Source organism: Arachis ipaensis, chromosome B9, assembly GCF_059453495.1.
Source record: "Arachis ipaensis isolate K30076 ecotype BB chromosome B9, ASM5945349v1, whole genome shotgun sequence".
Classification (NCBI taxonomy): Eukaryota; Viridiplantae; Streptophyta; class Magnoliopsida; order Fabales; family Fabaceae; genus Arachis; species Arachis ipaensis.
In genome coordinates, this window is record NC_142444.1 from 149,762,905 (window position 1) to 149,775,802 (window position 12,898).

The window sequence follows — 12,898 nt, forward strand, 5'->3', positions numbered from 1 at the left end:
TATAATGTAAGACCCGGTCAATTAACGACTAACTAACCCATAAAATGAGAATTTAATCTAGAAAGCTAAAAATATTATTTTTATGGCTAAATGTGATAGAGGAGATTGAGACGAGAATTTTGGTACCAATTTTATAGAAATCGGACCAAGATTGGACCGAACGGGCCAAATCGGACCAACCGGACCCAAAGTGGGCCCTTGGCCCAACATAACTAAACCAAAACCCTAGTTTTCAGCATTCTCTCTCTCCTCACTTGACACACTCACACGCTGAAAATGAGAGGAAATGGGGGAAGAACACTCTCCAAGGTTCTAACCCTCACTTGATCTTTAAACCACCATAACTTTTGATCTAGAGCTCCGATTGCCGCTCCGTTTGCGGCCACGCGTTCACCGCGGAGAGCTCTACAAAACTCATACAATCAATCTTGAGGTAAGCCACGTTTTGCTCTTCGAATTTCCAGCCTTGATTTCGAGTTTCATGAGCAAAAATGTTGAGATTTTGGGTTCTTTGATGTTATAGGACCCAACTCTCTTGAAGGAAAAAGTTAATCTTGTCTCCTTGGACCTTGGGTGTGGTAAGATTCTCAACCCTAGTGTGATTTGTTGTTCTATGATGTTTGGGTATTGAGATGTTGTGTGTGGGTATGATGATTGTGGCTTAGATTGTGTATATGTGAATATTGGAGCTTGATTGGTGATTTTGGAAAGCTTGGAAGAGGGTTTTGTGTGATAAAATCTGTTCTTTGAGGTGTTGATACCTTGAGAGCTTGTGGACAAGTGGTTTGGAAGTGCTCCGATTGAGTTTGGGAAATCGGCTAAGGTATGGTTTCGGTTTTCCGTATCTAATATGTAATGTGGTAGGAAATACTTAGGCTAGAGGCCCTAAGATAGGCATTGAATTGTTGGTGTTGTTGAATGGTTGAGATATATGATGTGTTCATATATGTGATTATGAACATTGATGCCTTGATTGTGTGATATATGAGAAATGCATGTTGTGATATATGCTTGATGGATGATTGAGGTTGAATTGATGGGTGGTACCATGTTGATGGTGAGTATGATGTTGATCATGTATAATGATGGTTGATTTGGAAATTGATATTATTGGAAATTGGGATGAGGAAGGATGTATAACATGATATTGTGTTTGTCCTTTAGCCATTTGATTGAGAAGTGTTAAAACGGTTAAATGGTAATTTTGGGAATTTTGGTAAAGGGTCAATGTATGAGTTGAGGATGGTTTGTTATTGATTTTGGTACATTTTGAATGATTTCAAAGAGAAGGGTTGAAATTGGCATGTTTTGATTGATTTTGAAAAGAGTTGAAAGTGGCTTGTTTTGAAAATGGCACTTTGTGGTTTTGAATGAAAATATGGTTTTTGGGCATACTTTGACGGGACATAACTTGGACTACGGATCTTTGATTTATGCCAAATCTGTTTAGAAATAAAATTGGATCCGGGATGTCCATGTCGTTCGAAGAACGGGTGAAAAATGATTTAAAATGAAAGAGTTATGACCGTCGGAAGATTGGGGGTTGAATCTGTGAATTCTGCAGCTTTTAACTTAGAAAATTTTTAGCAGAATGACCCCTCGCGCGTAGGCGCACTTGGCGCGTACGCGCCGTTCTTCGAGAAAGCATCATCCACGCGTGCGCGTGGTGTGCGCGAGCGCGTCGATGCGCTGTATCGAATGCCCAGCCATTTTCCAGAGAGTTGTGCCAGAGTTGTGCCAGTTTTGTGCCTGGGGCACAATGTATTCGCGCGTATGCGTGGCTGACGCGTGCGCGTCGTTTGGCTAATTTTCAACCCACGCGTTCGCGCGTATGACGCTTGCGCGTCGATGAGTTTTAAGGCCATCCACGCGTGCGCGTGGAGTGTGCGTACGCGTGGCCCTGTTTTCATCCCAAAGTTGATTTTTGAGTTTTAAAAGCCAAATTTCATACTTCTAAGCCTCCGATCTCACCACTTATGTCTTAAATCATTATGATATGCCTAGCATGAGAAAAAGGGCTAGTGAATGTGGTAACTTGCGAGTGAAGCAAGGGGAAAAATGAATGATCATTGATGATCAAAGATGATTATGTGAGATGCGGAGAATGGCGGTGGAAGTGCTTGTTATGCCATGGGCCGAAGGGCCGTAATTGTTAATGAATTGGCTGGTTATGGATTTAACCGTGAGCCGGATGGCTGGATTATGCCGTGTGACAGCGGAGCCATGTTTATGGCTAAGTATAAATGCATATATGCTGTTGAATAAATTATGAATGTTTGCACTTCCACCATTGGAGATGAGGGTTTCCTTGGGTAGTAGCAATGGCTAGCCACCATGTGCTCCAGGTTGAGACTCGAAGCTCTGTTAACCCAATGTCGTAAGTGTGGCCGGGCACTGTGAAAGGCCCGGATGAGCTCGCCCCCATAAATATTCACCAGTGATGGTGATGGATAAATATTCACCAGTGAGGGTGATGGATATGGATCATGATTATGATCAAGTTTATGATGAGTATAACTCGAGTTGGGGATGCACGACAGAGGGACAGTCCAATGGTTAGCTACCAGGACTTGTCGGGTTTGCTCTATAACCGACAGATGATATCATCAGCCACTAGGGACAGGCATGCATCATAAGCATACTACATGAATTGTTTGAGATTGCCTATTTGACTGCATATTACTTGCTAATTGTCTAAATGCCTTATCTGTTCCTATTTGTAAATTTGTTGTCTGATATAACTGTGTTTGCTATATTATACTCCTGCTGGTGGTTGGGAGGTCTGAAGGAATTGGAAAGGGAAGTATTAGTTAGACTGAAGAATCTTTAGTCAGTTGCCACTTACGGTTTAGTTTGTTTATAAGCTTTGATATTATCTGGAGGAAGTTCTAGAATTGCCTTCGGGTTTCCTCTATTATTATGTATTATATATGTGGAAGCTGTTACCGTGCTGGGAACCTTTGGTTCTCACCCATGCGGATTTTGTGGTTTTCAGATGCAGGACACGAGGCTTCTCGCTGAGGCATGCTGGGGACTTCTGGATTAGCGAAGATCCTTTGTTCTTGGGACTCTGTTTTGGTTTATATATCTTGTTTAGATACTTTTATCTCCATTAAATAATACAACTGTGATGACTCCTCTTATAGGAGGTTTTGGAGAATAGGTTTCTGTATTTGTATCCCTTTGGGTTTTCCTTGGGGTTTTCCTTATTTTATTATATGTATATATTGCTATGCTCAGGCCGGTTATCTTCGCGGCCGGATTTTGAGTCTTGATATTCCTGTTTTTGACACTCTTTTGTATACATGATCTCGCGATAGCTTATCCCGGTTCGTCACGTTTATCGATCGAAGTGTTGCGCTTTCGAGTTACGGTTTTTGTTTACCCCTTTTTCTACAAAGGCTCCTAGTTATAATCAATTATTCATACTACTATACGTACTAAATTTTTGGTTTTAGAGGTCGTAATACCTTGCCATCTCTGAATTATGACTTAAGCATAAGACTCTGTATGGTAGGGTGTTACATTATGGTATCAGAGCAGTTCGTTCCTGTAGAGCCTGAGGAATGGACTGACTATGCTTCTGTACATTCTCTATATGTGTGTTATGTGCTGTTAGTATATCTACTTGATATAGTTAGCATAAACGTTCATGAGCATGCATTTGGGACTTTGAAGCACTAAACTTTTGATATTGAGACTGATCAACTTAATATCGATTGTTTGGTGTGTATAGGAACCAGATGGCACCTCGTGGACGCGGTAGAGGCCGTGGGAGAGGACATACGAATGCTCGTGCGCCGGAGACTAACCCTAATAACTCGGTGAACTTTATGACTGCGTTGGAGAACATGGCTGCTGCTATGCAAGCCACTGCTGAGGCTCTTGGTCAACAGATGAACAACCATGGTAATGATGGAGGTGGAGTTCAGGGTCCGATGACACTGGCGAACTTTTTGAAGGTTAATCCCCCGAAGTTCAAGGGAACTACTAGCCCAACTGAGGCCGATACATGGTTTCAGGCTATGGAACGAGCACTGCAAGCGCAGTTGGTGCCTGAAGGACAACGTGTTGAGTTTGCTACCTATTTACTCACTGGTGAAGCGTCGCATTGGTGGCAAGGTATCCGACGTCTCCTGCAGCAGGGTGATGATTATATCACCTGGGGTGTCTTCCAAGAAGAGTTCTATAAGAAGTACTTTCTGACTTCTGCTAGAACGGCCAAGGAGCTTGAATTGTTGCAGCTGAAGCAGGGTACTATGTTCGTATCTGAGTATACTGACAAGTTGAGGAGCTGTTCAGATTCTCTCGTATGTGTCAAGGGACTCCGGTGGAATATGAGGAATGGAAGTGTGTTAAGTACGAAGGAGGACTCCGGAGCGATATTTTCAGTTCAGTGGGACCAATGGAGATTAGGACTTTCTCTGAGTTGGTGAACAAGTGTAGGGTTGCTGAAGAGTGTGTGAAGAGGGCAGCCACCGAGAAAGGGAGTCACAAAGGACCATTTCCACAGAACCGAGGGAAGAGTTTTGCATCTAGAGGTCCGTCTTTCAAAAGGGGAGGTTCTTTTAGGAGGCCCAACAACAACTACTCCCAAGGGAAAAGGTTTGGGAAGCAGCCTCAGAATGATCAAGCTTGTACTAGGTGTGGGAGTCACCATCCGGGAGTACCATGCAAGGCCGGATGGGGTTTGTGCTACAATTGTGGAAAGGCGGGGCATAAAGCCACAAGTTGTCCGGAGAAGCAGAAGCAAGGTGCTGGAAAAGCACAACAGACTGGTCGGGTGTTCACTACCTCAGCTGTGGGTGTAGAAGGATCTGAGACACTCATTCGAGGTAACTGTGAAATGGCTGGTCAAACTTTAAATGCTTTATTTGATTCGGGAGCATCGCATTCATTTATTGCATTTGAGAAAGCCCATGAATTAGGATTGAAGATCGTAACCTTAGGTTATGACTTAAAAGTGTATAATGCTACCCATGAAGCCATGGTAACTAGGCTAGGATGCCCGAAAGTTTCGTTTAGGTTCAAGCAGCGTGATTTTGTCCATAATTTAATCTGCTTACCGATGATCGGTCTTGATCTTATCTTGGGATTGGACTGGTTATCCGAGAACCATGTCCTGCTTGATTGCTCTACAAAGTCGGTGTACTTTATGCCGGAAGATACAGAAGGGCCGGTCGTGGTGAATAATTATTACTTGAATTCGATGATGGTGAACTGTTCTGGAATCAAATGTCAGGGTATCCTATTGTTAACCGCGGGTGTTTCGGGTGATGATCAAAGGTTGGATCAGATTCTGGTAGTGTGTGAATTTCCGAAAGTGTTTCCCGATGATATTGAGAAATTTCCACCTAACCGAGAGGTCGAGTTTGCCATTGAATTGGTGCCTGGGGCGGGACCAATCTCAAGTGCTCCTTATAGAATGTCACCGTTAGAGATGGCCGAGCTAAAGTCTCAGTTAGAGGAATTGTTGGGTAAGAACTTTATTCGACCAAGTGTTTCCCCGTGGGGTGCTCCAGTGTTACTGGTAAAGAAGAAAGATGGAAGTATGCGGCTCTGTGTGGATTACAGGCAGCTGAACAAGGTCACCATAAAGAATAAGTACCCATTGCCGAGGATTGGTGATCTCATGGATCAACTACAAGGAGCTGGGGTTTTCTCCAAGATCGATTTGCGATCCGGTTATCACCAGATAAGGGTGAAGGGTGAGGATATCCCTAAGACCGCTTTTAGGACTCGTTATGGTCATTACGAGTACACTGTAATGTCCTTTGGGTTGACGAACGCTCCTGCAGTATTCATGGATTACATGAATAGAGTATTCCGTCCGTTTCTGGATAAATTCGTTGTTGTCTTCATTGACGACATACTGATTTACTCCAAGACTGAAGAAGAGCATGCAGAACACTTGAGGACCGTGTTGCAGATTTTAAAGGAGAAGAAACTCTATGCGAAACTATCTAAGTGTGAGTTTTGGAAGGATGAGGTGAAGTTTTTGGGTCACGTGGTGAGTAAGAAGGGAATAGCCGTAGATCCAACTAAGGTAGAAGCTGTGATGGATTGGAAGAAACCAACCACAGTAACTGAGATAAGGAGTTTTCTGGGTTTAGCTGGCTATTACCGAAAGTTCATCAAAGACTTTTCGCAATTAGCCTTGCCGTTGACAAAGTTAACCCGCAAAGACACTCCGTTTGTTTGGACTCCCGAGTGCGAGGAGAGCTTTCAGACATTGAAGAAAAAGTTGACCACTGCACCTGTGTTAGTATTACCTGAGCCGAACGAGCCTTTTGAGGTGTATTGTGATGCATCGTTAAAGGGTCTAGGATGCGTGCTGATGCAGCATCATAATGTGGTGGCGTATGCCTCACGGCAGTTGAGACCTCACGAAGTTAGTTACCCTACGCACGATTTGAAACTCGCTGCGGTCGTGTTTGCCTTGAAGGTGTGGAGGCATTATCTCTATGGGATTAAGTTCCAAGTCTTCTCCGATCACAAGAGCTTGAAATATCTCTTTGATCAGAAAGAGCTTAATATGAGGCAAAGGAGGTGGATGGAATTGTTGAAAGACTATGACTTTGAGTTAAATTACCATCCTAAAAAGGCGAATATAGTGGTGGATGCGTTAAGTCGGAAGTCGTTATATGCGTCTTGGATGATGCTTCAAGAGGAGAAGTTGCTCAAGGGATTCGAGAGTCTAAAAATTGGTGTTCGAGAAGTATCTGGAACCTTGTGTTTGAGCCGATTAGAAATCTCGAGTGACTTTAAGTCCGAACTCCTAAAGGCTCATGAAAACGATGAAGCGTTATGGAAGGTGTTACCGGCTATCGAGCAAGGAAAACAGTGGAGAGTGTCGGAAGAAAAAGACGGGTTATGGAGATTCAAGGGTAGGATCATTGTGCCGGATGTTGGCACTTTGAGGCAAGATATCTTAAAGGAGGCACACAAAAGCGGATTCTCCATTCACCCGGGAAGTACTAAGATGTACCATGATTTAAAGGCGATGTTTTGGTGGCCGGGTATGAAGAATGATGTGGCGGAATATGTTTCAAAGTGCTTAACTTGTCAAAAGGTAAAGATTGAACATCAAAGACCTTCCGGGATGTTGCAACCTTTAGAGGTTCCGCAATGGAAGTGGAAAAGTATTGCAATGGACTTTATGTCGGGATTGCCAAGGACTAGGACTGGTTTTGATGCTATCTGGGTGATTGTGGACCGACTGACGAAGTCAGCTCACTTTTTGCCCATTCGGATGACTTACACCCTTGAGGAGCTAGCACGGTTATACATAAAGGAGATTGTGAGACTCCATGGTGTACCTGCTACTATAATCTCTGATAGAAATCCTCGTTTCACTTCGAGATTCTGGGGTGCATTTCAGAAAGCTTTTGGAACCCGATTAAGCTTGAGTACAGCTTACCATCCTCAAACAGATGGTCAATCTGAGAGGACGATCCAAACCCTAGAGGATATGTTGAGAGCTTGTGTTTTGGATCAACCGGCGAGTTGGGATCGATATATGCCATTAGTGGAGTTTGCATACAATAATAGTTACCATGCGAGCATCAGAATGGCTCCGTATGAGGCATTGTATGGGAGGAAATGTCAATCTCCGCTATGTTGGTATGAAGCTAGAGAGAAAGACTTGTTGGGGCCGGAGATGATAGCTGAGACCACTGAACAAGTGAAGAAAATCCGAGATAGGATGCTTACGGCGCAGAGTCGCCAGAAGAGTTACGCCGATCAGAGGCGGAAGCCCTTGGAATTTGAGGAAGGAGATCATGTCTTCCTGAAGGTTACTCCGACCACAGGAGTAGGTAGGGCGATTAAAGCGAAGAAGTTGAATCCTCGATACATTGGTCCATTTCAGATCCTGGAGAGGATTGGACCGGTGGCATATCGGATGGCTCTACCACCTCATCTTTCGAACCTGCACGACGTGTTTCACGTGTCGCAGCTTCGGAAGTACACTCCTGATGCTAGCCATGTGTTAGAACCTGAATCGGTTCAGTTAAGGGAAGATTTGTCGCTTCCAGTGGCTCCAGTCAGAATTGATGATACTAGTATCAAACGATTGCGTGGAAAAGAGGTTTCATTAGTCAAAGTGGCTTGGAGTCGAGGCGGTGTTGAGGAACACACTTGGGAACTTGAGTCGGAGATGCGAACGGACTATCCGCACTTATTCTCAGGTAATTGAATTTGAATTTGAATTTTGTGGGCGAAATTCCCAATTAGGTGGGTAGAATGTAAGACCCGGTCAATTAACGGCTAACTAACCCATAAAATGAGAATTTATTCTAGAAAGCCAAAAATGTTATTTTTATGGCTAAATGTGATACAGAAGATTGAGACGAGAATTTCGGTACCAATTTTATAGAAATCGGACCAAGATTGGACCGAACGGGCCAAACCGGACCCAAAGTGGGCCCTTGGCCCAACATAACTAAACCAAAACCCTAGTTTTCAGCATTCTCTCTCTCCTCACTTGACACACTCACACGCTGAAAATGAGAGGAAATGGGGGAAGAACACTCTCCAAGGTTCTAACCCTCACTTGATCTTCAAACCACCATAACTTTTGATCTAGAGCTCTGATTGCCGCTCCGTTTGCGGCCACGCATTCACCGCGGAGAGCTCTACAAAACCCATACAATCAATCTTGAGGTAAACCACGTTTTGCTCTTCGAATTTCTAGCCTTGATTTCGAGTTTCATGAGCAAAAATGTTAAGATTTTGGATTCTTTGATGTTATAGGACCCAACTCTCTTGAAGGAGAAGGTTAATCTTGTCTTCTTGGATCTTGGGTGTGGTAAGATTCTCAACTCTAGTGTGATTTGTTGTTCTATGATGTTTGGGTATTGAGATGTTGTGTGTGGGTATGATGATTGTGGCTTAGGTTGTGTATATGTGAATATTGGAGCTTGATTGGTGATTTTGGAAAGCTTGGAAGAGGGTTTTGTGTGATAAAATCTGTTCTTGGAGGTGTTGATACCTTGAGAGCTTGTGGACAAGTGGTTTGGAAGTGCTCCGGTTGAGTTTGGGAAATCGGCTAAGGTATGGTTTCGGTTTCCCGTATCTAATATGTAATGTGGTAGGAAATACTTAGGCTAGAGGCCCTAAGATAGGCATTGAATTGTTGGTGTTGTTGAATGGTTGAGATATATGATGTGTTCATATATGTGATTATGAATATTGATGCCTTGATTGTGTGATATATGAGAAATGCATGTTGTGATATATGCTTGATGGATGATTGAGGTTGAATTGATGGGTGGTACCATGTTGATGGTGAGTATGATGTTGATCATGTATAATGATGGTTGATTTGGAAATTGATATTATTGGAAATTGGGATGAGGAAGGATGTATGACATGATATTGTGTTTGTCCTTTAGCCATTTGATTGAGAAGTGTTAAAACGGTTAAATGGTGATTTTGGGAATTTTGGTAAAGGGTCAATGTGTGAGTTGAGGATGGCTTGTTGTTGATTTTGGTACATTTTGAATGATTTCAAAGAGAAGGGTTGAAATTGGCATGTTTTGATTGATTTTGAAAAGAGTTGAAAGTGGCTTGTTTTGAAAATGGCACTTTGTGGTTTTGAATGAAAATATGGTTTTTGGGCATACTTTGACGGGACATAACTTGGACTACGGATCTTTGATTTGTGCCAAATCTGTTTAGAAATGAAATTGGATCCGGGATGTCCATGTCGTTCGAAGAACGGGTGAAAAATGATTTACAATGAGAGAGTTATGACCGTCGGAAGATTGGGGGTTGAATCTGTGAATTCTGCAGCTTTTAACTTAGAAAATTTTTAGCAGAATGACCCCTCGCGCGTAGGCGCACTTGGCGCGTACGCGCCATTCTTCGAGAAAGCATCATCCACGCGTGCGCGTGGTGTGCGCGAGCGCGTCGATGCGCTGTATCGAATGCCCAGCCATTTTCCAGAGAGTTGTGCCAGAGTTGTGCCAGTTTTGTGCCTGGGGCACAATGTATTCGCGCGTATGCGTGGCTGACGCGTGCGCGTCGTTTGGCTAATTTTTAACCCACGCGTTCGCGCGTATGACGCTTGCGCGTCGATGAGTTTTAAGGCCATCCACGCGTGCGCGTGGAGTGCGCGTACGCGTGGTCCTGTTTTCATCCCAAAGTTAATTTTTGAGTTTTAAAAGCCAAATTTCATACTTCTAAGCCTCCGATCTCACCACTTATGTCTTAAATCATTATGATATGCCTAGCATGAGAAAAAGGGCTAGTGAATGTGGTAACTTGCGAGTGAAGCAAGGGGAAAAATGAGTGATCATTGATGATCAAAGATGATTATGTGAGATGCGAAGAATGGCGGTGGAAGTGCTTGTTATGCCATGGGTCGAAGGGCCATAATTGTTAATGAATTGGCTGGTTATGGATTTAACTGTGAGCCGGATGGCTGGATTATGCCGTGTGACAGCGGAGCCATGTTTATGGCTAAGTATAAATGCATATATGCTGTTGAATAAATTATGAATGTTTGCACTTCCACCATTGGAGATGAGGGTTTCCTTGGGTAGTAGCAATGGCTAGCCACCATGTGCTCCAGGTTGAGACTCGAAGCTCTGTTAACCCAATGTCGTAAGTGTGGCCGGGCACTGTGAAAGGCCCGGATGAGCTCGCCCCCATAAATATTCACCAGTGATGGTGATGGATAAATATTCACCAGTGAGGGTGATGGATATGGATCATGATTATGATCAAGTTTATGATGAGTATAACTCGAGTTGGGGATGCACGACAGAGGGACAGTCCAATGGTTAGCTACCAGGACTTGTCGGGTTTGCTCTATAACCGACAGATGATATCATCAGCCACTAGGGACAGGCATGCATCATAAGCATACTACATGAATTGTTTGAGATTGCCTATTTGACTGCATATTACTTGCTAATTGTCTAAATGCCTTATCTGTTCCTATTTGTAAATTTGTTGTCTGATATAACTGTGTTTGCTATATTATACTCCTGCTGGTGGTTGGGAGGTCTGAAGGAATTGGAAAGGGAAGTATTAGTTAGACTGAAGAATCTTTAGTCAGTTGCCACTTACGGTTTAGTTTGTTTATAAGCTTTGATATTATCTGGAGGAAGTTCTAGGATTGCCTTCGGCTTTCCTCTATTATTATGTATTATATATGTGGAAGCTGTTACCGTGCTGGGGACCTTTGGTTCTCACCCATGCGGATTTTGTGGTTTTCAGATGCAGGACGCGAGGCTTCTCGCTGAGGCATGCTGGGGACTTCTGGATTAGCGAAGATCCTTTGTTCTTGGGACTCTGTTTTGGTTTATATATCTTGTTTAGATACTTTTATCTCCATTAAATAATACAACTGTGATGACTCCTCTTATAGGAGGTTTTGGAGAATAGGTTTCTGTATTTGTATCCCTTTGGGTTTTCCTTGGGGTTTTCCTTATTTTATTATATGTATATATTGCTATGCTCAGGCCGGTTATCTTCGCGGCCGGATTTTGAGTCTTGATATTCCTGTTTTTGACACTCTTTTGTATACATGATCTCGCGATAGCTTATCCCGGTTCGTCACGTTTATCGATCGGAGTGTTGCGCTTTCGAGTTACGGTTTTTGTTTACCCCTTTTTCTACAAAGGCTCCTAGTTATAATCAATTATTCATACTACTATACGTACTAAATTTTTAGTTTTAGAGGTCGTAATACCTTGCCATCTCTAAATTATGACTTAAGCATAAGATTCTGTATGGTAGGTGTTACATATAATATTCAACACAAATTAAAAAAAAAAAAAATCACCTTATCTTAGATCCCTTGCCATTTTAAAAAGTTTGAAAAACGACCCATTTATCAAGATAACATGTATAAGAAGTACATACATATTTCTTGATCCACTTTTTTTATCTATAACCAACACTCATCTTCTATAAAATAATATTCGCAAAACTTCACTTGATTCTGTCAAAAAAATTTTTAAAATCCAATATTAAATACTGATACCTATCCTATCTTTTTCTTAAAGAAGATGAATATATAGCCACTATTATTTAAATTTGGGATTTCAGATAAATACAAATTAAATACCGGTACTTATCCTATCTTTTCCTTTATTTATATTTATATTTATTTATATGTATACCTACACAGAAGTTTCTCTTTCTTACGTTGATTCCTAGTTGGTATTCTCCCAACCGACAAAGTTGAATTCCAGAAAAAGAGGTTCATAAATCATAATTCATAACTTCCTTTATACTATGCATCCCCAACATGAGAAAAATATGTGTTTTAATAACTTTTTTAACATTTCAAACCCTCTGATCTCTTTTAATTTTGGTGTGATATTTCATGATGAAAAGGCTAAGATGACTTTTTATATATGTTTTTCTTGTGAAAGAATTAGACATTGAATTATGCATGTAGAGTAGCAGTTGTAGATATTTTATGAAATTCTTCAAATTCTTGTAGCTAGTTTGGTGTGAAATCTCCTCTCATTCAATTCCCTTATCCAATAACAAGTTTATTTTCATACTCAATTCTCTTTGAAATTAGTTGATCATACTAATAATTTCATTTAGTTTTGGAATTTTCCTAAAATAATATGGATTATCAAATAAAAATCTTGGCTATATATATACACATAATGACCAAAGTTGAAACATTTGAAAATTTCTGTAGCTAAAATTAATATTTTGAACTTATTCTTTGAATCCATTGTTATTTCACCCAATGGGAAGCTGTCATTTTCTGGAAAGACTTATTCAAGTATGATGAAGACTTGATCTCCAATTTTATATGAAATAATAAGAAACCATTTCATGTGTGATGAGTCTTCACTTGCACAAGTCAATCCAAACATTTTCTTTTTTTTTTTTCTCTCTTTAATTTTGTTGAGATAGAAATAGG

The 12,898-nt window shown here is 41.6% G+C and overlaps 1 long non-coding RNA gene across 1 annotated transcript; it reads left to right on the forward strand.

Moving 5' to 3' along the window:
* The first annotated feature begins 275 nt into the window (after window positions 1-275).
* Window positions 276-3,130, forward strand: LOC148546769 (uncharacterized). Its single transcript, XR_015899284.1, has 4 exons — window positions 276-433; window positions 524-578; window positions 666-823; window positions 2,996-3,130. It is a non-coding gene; the product is annotated as an uncharacterized LOC148546769 (long non-coding RNA).
* Window positions 3,131-12,898: the final 9,768 nt, after the last annotated feature.